Genomic DNA, 13,401 nt, shown 5'->3' with positions numbered 1-13,401 from the left:
TCATGATCCCAGGTCCTGGGTTCGAGCCCCACATCGGGCTTTCTGCTCAGCAGGGAGCCTGCTTCCTCCTCTCTCTCTGCCTGCCTCTCTGCTTACTTGTGATTTCTCTCTGTCAAATAAATAAACAAAATCTTTAAAAAAAATTAGATTTCTTTACAATATGAATGAAATAGTCATTTGAAGATACTCTGTTTCACTAACAAAGAAATGCCTCTGAAAGAATAATGATGTTATATTTGACATTATCTATCAGCTTGGTAAAGTCAAAAAATATTGACATGTAGTGTATGTGAAAATGTGGGTATGTTGAATCAACTTTCCTGCAAAGTATATTGTCAATATATTTCAGAATTTAAAATGATCATGCATTTTGATGAAATGACCCTTCTTCTAGAACATTATTCCCAGGAGAAAATAAGAAAAGTATATAAAGATATGTTTATAGGCTAGGCTTGTTCATCTCAGCTTCCTTAATAAGATTGAAAAATGGAAAATAAGATACATGCCCACTACTAGGAAATTATTAAATGAATAACATAACCCAAATAGAATAAATACTCTGTTCAAAAGGAGGACACAACTCTGCTGAAATGGAAAGAGATCTAGAATATATTGCTAACTGGAAAGGAAATTATAGAACTATATGTTTAATATTATTCCATTTGGATGGATATGTTTATATTTATCCCTATATTTATATTTATATACATGAAGAATATTTTTGTCTGTCGTAGTCATTGGAAAAGGAGGTTATTAGAAAAAGACTTTCACTTTGTACTTTATACACTTTTTACTTGCCTAAACTTTTTTTTTTTTTAATGGTGAATGGCATTTGTGTTGTATAATCAGCCAACACAATAATAATCAAGAAGAAAAAAGAACCCGAGGGACACAGGAAAAAAAAACCACCTTTGAGTTCTACTGCTTTTACTAATTTCTCTCATTTGTAATATGACCATTGAATTGGATACACTCAACTTCTGATCAGCTAAGTAGGTACACGGGGCCTAGGCTATTTACAATGGACTAAAGAAACAGTAAAAGATAAACAAGTATGAGATAAACAGTATGAAGATACGATATAAATTGGTGGGGACGGCCATAAATAACACACTAATCTAGTTAATGAAATAATATCGGACGGGCACCCGATGAGCCTGTGAATTGAATATCATGTGAAAATAAGGTTGTTGAATTTAGCGTAAGTGATAGGGGCCACCGCCGGGGGATGATAGGCACTGTATTCAACGCTGTGGGAAGCGTGATTCTCGCTCTGACCTCTTTTCTTTCTGAGAGACCCAGTGGTGGGCATTAGAGACTTTCAGTCTACTTTGCCTTTATTTTGGACGGAGACCTAGATGCTATCATGTAAAAATATCCCTGCTAATGCATATTAAGATGTGACATGTTTCCTTTTTTTTTATTTTGTATGCCTTTATATCATTAACCTGAGAGGAAAAAAAAAAACAAACCCAAAACAAAAAGCCCATATCCAGACCTGTAACCAAAACCTCCCGGTGGGATTTGTTTAGTGTGAGAGCGTGATTAGTAATTTTTAGTGATTAGTAATTTTCTCCCTCAGGTAGTTTTTCTGCATTCCTGTAGAGATCGTGTACACAACAGGGCTGCCAAGTGAGAAGAAAAGACTCAAGCAGAAAATATCACGCTTTAGGAAACACTGTGTGTGTGTGTGTGTGCGCACGCATGCGCCTGTGTGTGTGTGTGTGTGTGTGTGTATTAAACAACTATTTTAATTACTTTGACAAAGTGCTTTGATTTGGAATCATTGCTTTTATGTCTTATATAATTTCTGGTCTTGCAGAAAGTTCCATTATGCAACAATTTTATACAATGGAATTATATCTGTGTTCTATCCCCTCAAAATCCTGTCTCCTGCACACCCTTTCTATCCCCCCATTGGGCTTTGGAAAGCAAACCAATTCTAAATATCTTAGCTTAACAAGGTCCCAGGGCTTTATTTGCAGGATTTTTAGGGCCCACTGTGGAAATCACAGGATTGAAACAGAAGGAATTTAGCTTTTACAATTAAAAAAAAAAAAAAAAAAAAGACTGCAGAGGTCTTTAATGAGAGAGTTCCATGAAGGAGGGCCATGTTTTTAGTGTCTTGCTTGGTCAACCCTATAAATCCAATAAAGGGGGCTTTCACATAAACTCTTGCACCCGCACAGACAAATTACTGGCCAGAGGGTGTAGCTGATTCTCTTCTTGCTACTCCCTGAGGCTGGAAATCATGTAGCACAAAGATGAGGTAAGCCATGTGACCTCAGGATTCTCCCACTTGTACCTTTCATAATTTTATTTTTGCATATCCAATGGATACCTACACTGAACCCCATGACCTCATTAATCTTAATTGCTGGCTCCTCAGAATGTCGCTCTCTGAACCCAAGAGAATCATACACTCTTTCTTGGGTTATTCTTTGGTTTCTAAGATTAAAGTTGGTGCTTAGGAAAGTAAGTGAAATAAGCTTTAAAGTTGAGAGTTAAGGCACTTATGCTGACAAAAATCATAGAGTATGCTGACCCGCCTTACCCAGTTGATGGATTTTAGTCATGTTGCCCATTATCACTGTTGTCATTACCGGCATCATCAGCAGCAGCAGCAACAACATAGAGCTACTGCACTTTGCTATTATAAGCACTTTCCCATGCATTGTCTTATTTGGTCTTCATGGCAGTTCTCTGAGGTCCAGGAGGGTGTCTCTCTCCTCACCATTTTAGATATGAAGATGTTGAGGCTCTAAAACCACATGTTTAGCAACAGAGCAAGGAAGATAATCCAGACTTTGTAATTCTGGGCTCTGTACTCTTTCTGAAGCACCTTAGGAGATGAGAGGGGCAGGGGACACCAACCACTCTAACTCTGGACTGAGAGCCTAGCCTGCCTTGAATTCTGATCTTGAGCAAAGACTAAGGTTGCTTTAGAATACAAGTGATGACTTTAAAGTGGATAGATTAGTCATTCTGCAAGTTCAGTGTAATGATCTAAGAAAACACAATTTCCCCCCTTTGGTAAATTGGCCACATGATGGTGCAAGGAGGTGTTCTGATAAGCCTGAGGTGTCACCTTGTGAGGTCCTCCCAGAGACAGCTTTAGGTTACCTGTTCCACGTGTTGGGTGAACCACTCTCCGAGCCCTATCTCCATGGATACAAACAGAACCTACTCTCCTCAGTTCTCTGAGCGTGAATGGCAATCCCAAATTGGCTATCCTAAGCCACTCAGGGCAGCAGGAAGATTTTAAATGTTCAACATGGTAAATGAACAGAAATTATAGGTGAGTGAGGCTGACTTGTGGCTGGGGAAAAGACAGAGGTGGACAGCTTTCCATTGTCCTGGCTGGAGACCAGGAATGGGCTAAAATGATTCTCCCCTCCCATCCAGGCCATTGCCCGTTGGTGCACCAGGATTGTGAGCTGTTGCAAACTGTGGGGAGAAGAAAGGAAGCTGGGGGTGGGATGGGGTCCAAACAAAAGCTGGAACTGGGGAGCATGTAGAAGTTCTGCAAGACAAGGCAGAGGGGTTCTCACAAGGTTGTGACCAACTCTAATGTCAGGGAGAAACATTCTATTTATTTTTATATTTTTAAAGCTGAATATCGTGCTAGACATGTAGTAGTAGTTGCTCAATGAATGCTTGTTGAGGGAATGATAAACTGGTGTGGACTTTTAGGAACCTCACCTGCCATTTCCTCCCTGGATCAGGCAACCAGTTTAAACTGGTGGCCTGGCCTTATGGCTGCCCCTAGAATTGCCACTTCTGATCTTGCTCCCATTTGTGGACCTTTGGGTTTTGCCTGTCTTTGGGGGCCTGTGTAGTGACCCCAGCCCGACCTCTATTTCTGCTTCCTGCACTGACTTCTGATGGAATTATCAGGTAGCCTATTTCCAAAATTCTCAACTTTCCATTTAGTTACGATGGAACCCCAAATAATTCTGAAAAAAAAAAAAAATGTAGCCCTTTTAGAAGACTAGCTATGAAACAAAGGATTTTTGTCACAATATGAGATTCCACGTGTACAGTGGTGGTTTTACCAAAATTTTAGGTCTCACAAATCCTGGCTGAAGGAGTAAAAAGTCTGTTTTTTTCGAGAGGCTACTTGGCTGTGTCTATCAAAATTTCAAAAAGTATAAACATTTTGATATAGCAATTTCAGTTCCAGAAATCTAATTGACAGAAATATGTGTGTGTGTGAATATAATTACAAAGATGCTTAATGTCACATTGTTTGCAATTGTAAAAAACAGAAATTGTGAATCCGTTAACAAGGAAATCAGCAAATAAATTATGTCCACACAAAATAATACTATTCATCAAGTAAAAGGAATCAGGGAAATCAGGATTTATTTTTATATTTAATATGCAAGGGTCTGAATAATTTGCATAGTATGATCACATTCTTTAAGTTTTATATGTGTATATATAGTCAAATATATCTGTGTATAATATATACATACACACTTCTATATGTATTTTTTATTGTGTATACTTATATCTATATATTCCTATTTGTGAATAGAGGCATAGAGAAAAGTCTGGAAGACATACACAGAATAGCTAAGAATGGCTATCCATGAAGAGAAGAAATGGAATAAGATAATTATATACTTAGTGATCATCTACCGCTCTGATATCTTCTCTTTCCTTCTGCCATTTTGGGCCATGTATCTTCCAGGAAGATTAAATGAAATAATGGTTAACTCAGTTCTATATATATATATATTTTAAAGATTTTATTTATTTATTTGACAGAGAGATCACAAGCAGGCAGAGAGGCAGGCAGAGAGAGAGGAGGAAGCAGGCTCCCTGCTGAGCAGAGAGCCCGATGCGGGGCTTGATCCCAGGACTCTGAGATCATGACCTGAGCCAAAGGCAGCGGCTTAACCCACTGAGCCACCCAGGCGCCCCTCAGTTCTATATTTTTTAACATTTGTGCCTATGCCTCTTTTCTCTCCCAAGCTGTGTGTGTGTGTGTGTGTGTGTGTGTGTCTGTGACTAAACTGAAATCATTGGGAAACTATTGGTAAATTTGAACTTGAGGTTAGAGTCAGAGTTCTTACATCTCTTTGATTCCTGCTTCCTATGATCACTGATCATAGATAATATGTACCACCAGGAGTAAATGAAAGATATTTACAAATGTGAGTAACGTACAATTTCCCAGGGCTTTATGTTAGGATGTTAGAATGCAGATGACTCCTTTCTCAAATTCAAAGAAAGTCTTGAACAAAATGACAAGAAAAATGCAGGTTGTTTGGTGTCTATCCTGTCAGCGCCCATGCTCTCTTGTTGTCTTAAATAACAGATATTTTCAAGAAGGTAGTAGGTGTGAAGTTCAGGTCCATTAGTCACCAACCATGTGAAGCGGGGGGGGGGGGGCACTCATTTAGTCTTGCAAAGCTTTTGTTTTCTCCTAAGTGACACAGTGGTATATGTCTAGTAGGCCTGTTGTGAGGATGAAGTCAGATACCATGTGTGAAAATGCCTAGTACACATTGTAGATGCTCAATGACTATTTTCTCCCTTCTGATTCTTATTTTAAGGATTCTCTCAAATAAGCTGTCGAGCTTTGCTGTTCTCGGAGTATTTTCATCTTTAGTGGCGCCCCGTGGTTTCAGAACATCTGCAGTTATGTCACGTCTTTCCCTTCTGCCACCATGATGACTCTGTGTCCCTTCTTTCCTCTCCATTCTTCTCTCCTCAAGCACTTCCTCTTGCCTTTGGCTCTTCCTCCCTACTTCCACTTCCACTTTTTCTAATTCCATACCTTCACACCTTGTACTTCTCTATTCACTTCCTAAGACCGCTAGGGAGAGACACACATGCTTCACAGAGAAAGAGAAAGAAACACACAGTGTAGTAAGGGAATGAAACCAACTATTCCTCCTTCACAATTGAGCCATGCTAGTTTCTCTCACGTCTCTGAGGTATGCTTCATCATACCTCCACGTCTTTGCTCTTCCTTCTTAACTTTCCCCTGTTTTTCTTGGGCTAAATTCCAGTTGTGCTTCAGGTCTTAGAGGCATATCCTCTGGGGGTCTGATTCTGGGCTCCAATATAGCAGGTCAGAGGCTCTCACAGGGCTCCATGCAGGCCCCAATACTGACATCACTAGACTGTTAATAGTTCATAGAATAGTCCTCTTTCCTGCTGCAGTACCAGCTTGTACACACAGATTGTCACTTGTTTATTTTCACATTTCTAGTGCTTGGCTCAATGCTTAGCTCTTAGCAGGTGCTTATCAAATGGCGTTGTAACTTGGTGTGTTCATCATCAAGATATCTGGGAGACCCAACCTAGTTTTTCTCAAGCTGAATTCTGCTCTGGGACCTCTGTCTTATTCTTACACGAGTCCACAATTTTGAGTGACCCTAATAAAAGTAAGACAAAATTTTGCACAATGTCTAGGCCTATTTTACTGGGATAAATTTCCAAAGCCCCTTAGCCTGGGAGTTAAGGATCCACATAAACTTTTCAGCTTTTCAGCCCTCTGTGAACCTGATAATATGATTACACAAATTTGCCAGCATTGTTACCTTTTTGTCCTTGCTCATGCTGCTTCTTCCCCTAGTCGGGTCGATTCTCCCTATTCTTTGACTATTGAAAATCTTATCCCTCAAGTTCCTGTTCAAATAATGGTTCTTACTTCTTGGAATCATTGTGAAAATTAAATAAGATAAATTGCATAAATACATAGCAGAGTAGTTGGCATAGAGCAGGTGCCCTATAAAGATTAGCTATTAGCATCTTTTCTTTACTAGACTTTAAGCTCAGAGAAGGTGAGAACCATGTTTATATTATTAATATAGGTACCTAAGCACCCAACATAAGACTGAGTGCATAGTAAGTGCTCAGTAAATGGTTGTTGAATAAATGAAGGAATAAATGGTCTAAATGACTGTCTAATAGGGCAGACCACATACTAAATGTGGTGTGCTACCCCCAGGCAAAGCCAATTACCAGGTGTAGTGGGTTTATCCATATGAAATATTGAAAACAACTCCAGTTCTTTAGCTACCTAGATATGACCTAAAAGATTTTCCAAGAATCACTAATAGATGATTGGCTAAATATGCCTAAATGCTAGAAAAGCACAAAAAAAATGTAAGTTTCTTTGGTTAGTCAAAGGTTCAGCTTTGAATGTGGAAAATGTTAGCGTGAGAATAATTAAAGGAGATTTCATGTTTAATCAGGTCCAATTCAATTGGACCTTATAAAAAAATCAACTTTAGGAATCCTGCTCCTCTCATTCTCTTACAGTAGTGGTACAGTTTAAAGCCAATGTTAATAGTGAAAAATCAAATATTCTGTGTTTCACGTATTGAACTTCTTTAGAGGAAGTCTGAAGTGGTGAGTATTTTAACTCAATTGAACAGAATGCTAGAAAGACCCTTTTGAAATACAAAATAGTTTTAGTTTGAAAAAAAAGTCCATGTAAAATACAAGAAAGTTTTGAATGCAGGAGTATTACTTTGTCAGGATATTCATACTTGTATGCAAAATGTCAATACTTGCAGAGTAGTATATGACCCAGTCTAGAGTACTTTGTAATAAAGCTCTCCATCATTTCCAGGTGCAATTATACATGGTCTTTCCATTAATTATTATTTTTATCCTTCTACGTTCCTTTTCTTTCCCAATTCCCCTTTTCCTAGAGGGATCATCTTATAACAATAGACTTTGAAAGGAGAAACATTAACAATTACATTTTGAATGACACAGTCCTTCTTAATAGTAGCTTTCATTTCTGTCAATAATAAAATCTTTGGATTTTATAATGATCTGCACAACTGACACATCAAACAAACAAAAATTAACAACAACTAAGAAGTGACTCTACATCCTCTGAGACCAAGCAGTAGTATCTCCCTGGGCTGACCATCTGGGTGGTCAGGAGCCATGATGATTTCATCAGCTGCTATGACAAACTAGAAGAAGCGGGTGAACCCTTTGCTCCTTTCTGCACTGGTGGTTATGGGAAAAAGTGTGATTCGGACCTGTGGGCACTGGGCATGTTTCTGGAAATCTCAAGTTATTCCTGTTGTAGAGACTGTGGAAGGTGCTAAATCAATTTGTGTAGAAACGACCACTCCTTCTCAAGGTCGAGGCCCATTCTTGTCTTCCCTGAGATGTCAAAAATGCCCATGAGGCTCCTGAGACCTTGCTCTTTCCTAAGGCTCCAGATTCCTGATGAAGACTGTGTCTTCCCTCCAACATAGCTGCCTCCTGTTTGGGCCACCTTTACTGATCCATCACCCTTTCATGCCCAGGAAAACAATCTCAACACCATCACATAGGCCCCAGCTTATCATTTATCTAGCTATGCTCTTTCTTTGATTCTGCAGAGGAACACTGACATGTAGTGTGGCTGTCATTGTACCCCAATAACCTTTGAGAAAATAAATTGATTATAACAGCAAGAGCTCACATTTTAGTGCTAATTTCACGTCTTTTTATGTAACATATGTCTTCAGACTCTCTGTTCAAAGCCTCACTCAGTTGCTTCTGGTGTTATTCATCCACTTCTCAGTTACTTCATGGGGGATTCCATAAGCTCATGACCAATTCTATCCAGTTCTTCTGCTCTACATCCATCCTCCACTGATGCCCATGGCCATCAACACCAAATCTGTGAAACCAAATAAGAGTCACTCCTTATTTTCTGCCAGTCTTCATGAGAGTGATTGTTTTTCTAGTACATTCCAAGGCTGCAAATCTATAAAATGCCAAAATAGCACCACGCTTAAATTCCATTCCCCTGGATCCACAGTGGCTCATGTAGTAATTAGGAGAAAGCTCCTCTTTCCTTTTGTTACTCAGTTATGATTAAAAAAAAAAAAAAGCACTCTATGCTCCAATATTTCACAGAATCCACATGAAAATAACTTTGTGTGTGTGTGTGTTCTGATTGAAGTCCTGTTTTTTGCAAGGCTCACAGGTGGTATTTTGAGCTGGGTAAAGAAAGCCAGTCTGCTCTTCATCTTTCCTTGTTTTGTTCTGTACCCAACCCTTCTTTGTAGATGTTGGGTTTGTTTGTGTGTTTATATTTTGGGAGCTTCTCTTTTAAGGGGTTCTCCAGAATCCCACAGAATGCTTCCAGAATCTGGTTACCTGGCACTGGCTAGTCACCAGGAAAACTAGGGAAATGTGGCCTTTTATTCCATGTGTTACTGTACCTAGGCAAAAATCAGTATTCTGTTAAAAAAAAAAAAAGAGGAGGAGAATGCATTTTTGGTACAGACAGCCAGCAGTCTCTGCTGCAGGTTTTAACCTACTTTTCCAGTTTTTTTCCCCCCTACATCCATCCCTTTTATACACTTGTGGAAGACATCCAGTTTGATCATTGGTCTGAATATGGTATAGCTTTTCTCACTTCTGTGTCCTTGCTCATCATGTTCTCTTGTTTGAAATGCCTTTGGACTCCTTTTCTTGGAGTTTGTTTCCTTCAAGGCACAGATTGGAGTTCTCCTTCTACGTAAAGTATGGTGATTACTTTTCTTCTAGATTTCAACGCTCTTGTCTATACTATTCATGGCAACTTTTACCTTTTAAATTTATACTCAATGCTTTCCTTGTAAGCCTGTCAGTGCAAGGGCTGATAGATTTTCCGAAGGAAAGAAGTGAGAACAATGTCTTGCTGAAAGCCAGTGCTTGGCAATTACTTATTTTTGTTGTTGTTGATAACCTAGGCTAAGGTTTGATGAGGTGTTTTAAGGATTGTGTAAGTGTTCCAGCTTGAGAACATTTGAGTCAAATCATGGAACTGTGCTATTTCTATACCTTTCTTCTGAGAGTAAAAATAATACTTGGAGCATTAGTTATTCTCAGAGGGATAAGGATGAGGATCAAGGGGGTGGGAGTTGGTTTAAAAAATTATTGCAGCCTTAACCCAGAAATCAAACTCTCCAATTTCTAGATAACATCAGTTTTGGGATAATATAATACATTTCCTTAAAAATTATTTTTAGAATTGATAATACATGCACATTTTAATTTTTTAAAAAGATTTATCCATTTATTTGAAAGAGAGAGAGAGTGTACCAACACAGGGTGGAGGGGCAGAGGGAGAGGGAGAGAAAGCCCAAGCACACTCCATGCTGAATGGGGAGCCTGATGCAAGGCTCAATCTCACAACCCTGAAATCAGGACCTGACTTGAAATCAAGAGTCAGACGCTTAACCGACTGAGCCACCCAGGGTCCTCCATTGACATTTTAAATCTAAAACATAAAAGCTTCATTTCCTTACCAGTCCTTCATTCAACCATCTCTATCTATCCAATCTCTATCTATCTAATATTGATTTTGTAATATTGTATCAAAGATATTATTGACATTAATAGAAACCAATACAAATAAATACTCTTTTTGGACGCATTTTCCTGCATTTGGAGCTTTGATAGATATTGCCAGGTAGCCTCCATGAGAACTCTACCAATTTATATTCTTACCAGCAACATAGAAAAGTGCCAACTTTTTGCAGTCTTGCCAGCATAGATTATTATTAAACCTCTGAAATTTTGCCAGTCTGTTAGGTGGAGGGAAAAACTCCAACTTCATCTAGTTTTAATTTGCAATTTTATTACCATGAATGAAGTTGGATATCTAGTCTACTTATTTAAGAACCATATCTCCAAATGTCCACTGATGGAGGAATCAATAAAGAAGATATACTATATATATATATACACAATAAAATATTACTTAGTGATCAAAAAGAATGAAATCTTGTCATTTGCAACGATATGGGTGAAGCTAGAGTATATTATGTTAAAAGAAACAAGTTAGAGAAAGACAAATGCCATACAATTTCACTCATGTGTGGGAATTTAAGAAACCATACAGAACATAGGGGAGGAAAAAAGAGAAAGAGAGGGAGGTAAACCATAAAAGATTCTTCATCATAGAGAACAAACTGAGGGTTGCAGGAGGGGAAGTGGGTGGGGGAATGGGTTAAGTGGGTGATGGGTACTAAGGAGGGCAGGCCCTTGTTGTGATGAGTCCTGGGTGTTATATGTAAGTGAAGAATTACTAAATTTTACTCCCGAAACCAATATTATACTATCCGTTAATTAACTAGAATTTAAATAAAAACTTGAAATGGAAAAAAGAGAGCCATATCTATTTTCTTTTTTGTGAATACTCTGTTATCTTTGTGAACTTTTTAATTGGATAAATGACCTTTCATTTACTCTCAGTGGATTTGTAGGTACTATTCATATACGTGAGAGATGAGTCCTTTTTCTATGTTTCAAGTTGCAAATATTATTGCCTAGTTGTCATTTGTTTTTCAGTTGGCTTACATTTTTTTTTTTCCCCCCAGAAAAGTTTTTTGATTCTTATGGAATGGATCTTATCAATCTTTTCTTCCATGGACAGAAGAAATCAAATCATGGAACTGTGCTATGTTCCATGATTTTCTTCCGTGGATTTTGTGTGAATTACAAAGACTTTCAACATTCAATATTATAAAATAAGTCTCTCAATTTTTTCTTTATTTATTTTACATTTAAATATTGAATCTATTTGAACTCTCAGGCTCCCTTTTAAACCATTTCAAACAAATATGTCCTTAGGACAGGGTTGCTAAATTTTATAAATAAAAATACAAATGACCCATTAAATTTGAATTTCAGATAAGAAATGAATCACTTTTTTTTTTTTTTTTAAATTACAAGTGTGTCCCATGCAATACTGGGGGCTTTAGCTTAGGACTGACTTATAATAAATAATGATTCATTGTTTTTCTGAAATTCAAATTTAACTGAACATCCTATGTTTGTTATACCTGACAACCTTAGGTTGGGAGCCACCAGCCTAACTGCTTAGATGTTTTAGATAGGTGTGAGTTTCAATTTAGGGTATGTTAGGGCTCTGATCCTCTTCTTCATTCACCATTTAAAAGTTTAATAGTATCGGGGCAGCAAGGTGACTTAGTCAGTTAAGCGTCCCACTCTTGGTTTCAGCTCAGGTCATGATCTCATGGGCGGTGAGATAGAGCTCGCATTAGGGTCCTTGCTCAGTAGGGAGTCTGCCCTCTTTCTCTTCCTTCTCTTCGCTTGCGTGAGCTCTCTCTCAAATAAATAAAAGAAAATCTTAAAAAAAAAAAAAGTTTAACGGTATCATAGAATGTCTGTATCCATCCCCTGTAGACTCTGAAGTTTGTATACACAATTGGTATTAGAAGAAATGAAATAAGTTTACTTACTGATGAATGAGTCAATGTTTAGTTCCCTTCTGACATTCCAAAGTGTGCTGCAAGAAAATCATTTCCAGGAGCAGGAAGAAACTATCCAGTAGCCGTGGAAAGCTGATTCCTTGCTTGTTTCGTTCTAATGAGACAACTGAGTTCCTAAGAATAATTTGTTATCAAAATAATTATCTCAATAGTGTTTTCAAAAGGTTAGAGGTCCAGACTATCAGATTTATATGATAAGACTATTGTTTTTCTTACAACAGTTTATTTATTTATTATTATTATTATTTTTAAAGAATTTATTTATTTATTTGACAGAGAGAGTTCACAAGTAGGCAAAGAGGCAGGCAGAGAGAGAGAAGGAAGCAGGCTCCCTGCGAGTAGAGAGCCCGATGCGGGACTCGATCCCAGGACCCTGACTGAGATCATGACTGGAGCAGAAGGCAGATGCTTAACCCACTGAGCCACCCAGGCCCCCTCTTACAACAGTTTAAATAATAACATTTAAAAATTATACGTATATTCTGCTTGATTACATTGGTCAAAACCAAATCTAATGTCTCTTTTTACTGCTTTTGGAAATGCATGGTAAGGAGTCTTATCTCTCTCAGCACACCTATTATGATGAACAAAGCACAATGTTGAGAAAATACTCTCCTTGCCTCCATAGGACTGTGGACAAGTCACAATCATGATAGAGACTGTGAGGTCATCGAAGCAGCAAGGTCCCAGTTGTGTTACAGCCAGTGCAGGACAGTATACTTACTTCTAATTTACTGGATTGCATTTCATTCATCCACTAACTCATTCATTCAACAAAAATTTCTTGAGTGCGTACTAACTGTTAGATATCGTAGTAGGTACTAGGTGGAACGAAACAGTCATGAGCCCTGTCTTCATGGGGATTTGCAGTGGTGTGCTAGGGCCAGTTCCAGCTGACTAGGTTGAAAGACCATTGTTAAATTTTCAGGAACTTCGTGAGCCTTGTAATCGGTAGTGGTGAGAGTATTTATATACGAAAATTGGCAAACACTACAAATCAGGGCTTTCTTTGTTGTTTCTTTTTCTCCTTCACTGCCCCTTTTATTTAAATGGAGAGCTGGTTGTTAAACACTGACCAGAACACCACCGAGTTTACAGAGATGCCCCTTGTCTGAGTCATCCTTCCTGCCTCTCTACCACCACA

This window comes from Lutra lutra, chromosome 1 (assembly GCF_902655055.1).
Source record: "Lutra lutra chromosome 1, mLutLut1.2, whole genome shotgun sequence".
Taxonomy (NCBI): domain Eukaryota; kingdom Metazoa; phylum Chordata; class Mammalia; order Carnivora; family Mustelidae; genus Lutra; species Lutra lutra.
This window is presented reverse-complemented; position numbering follows the sequence as displayed.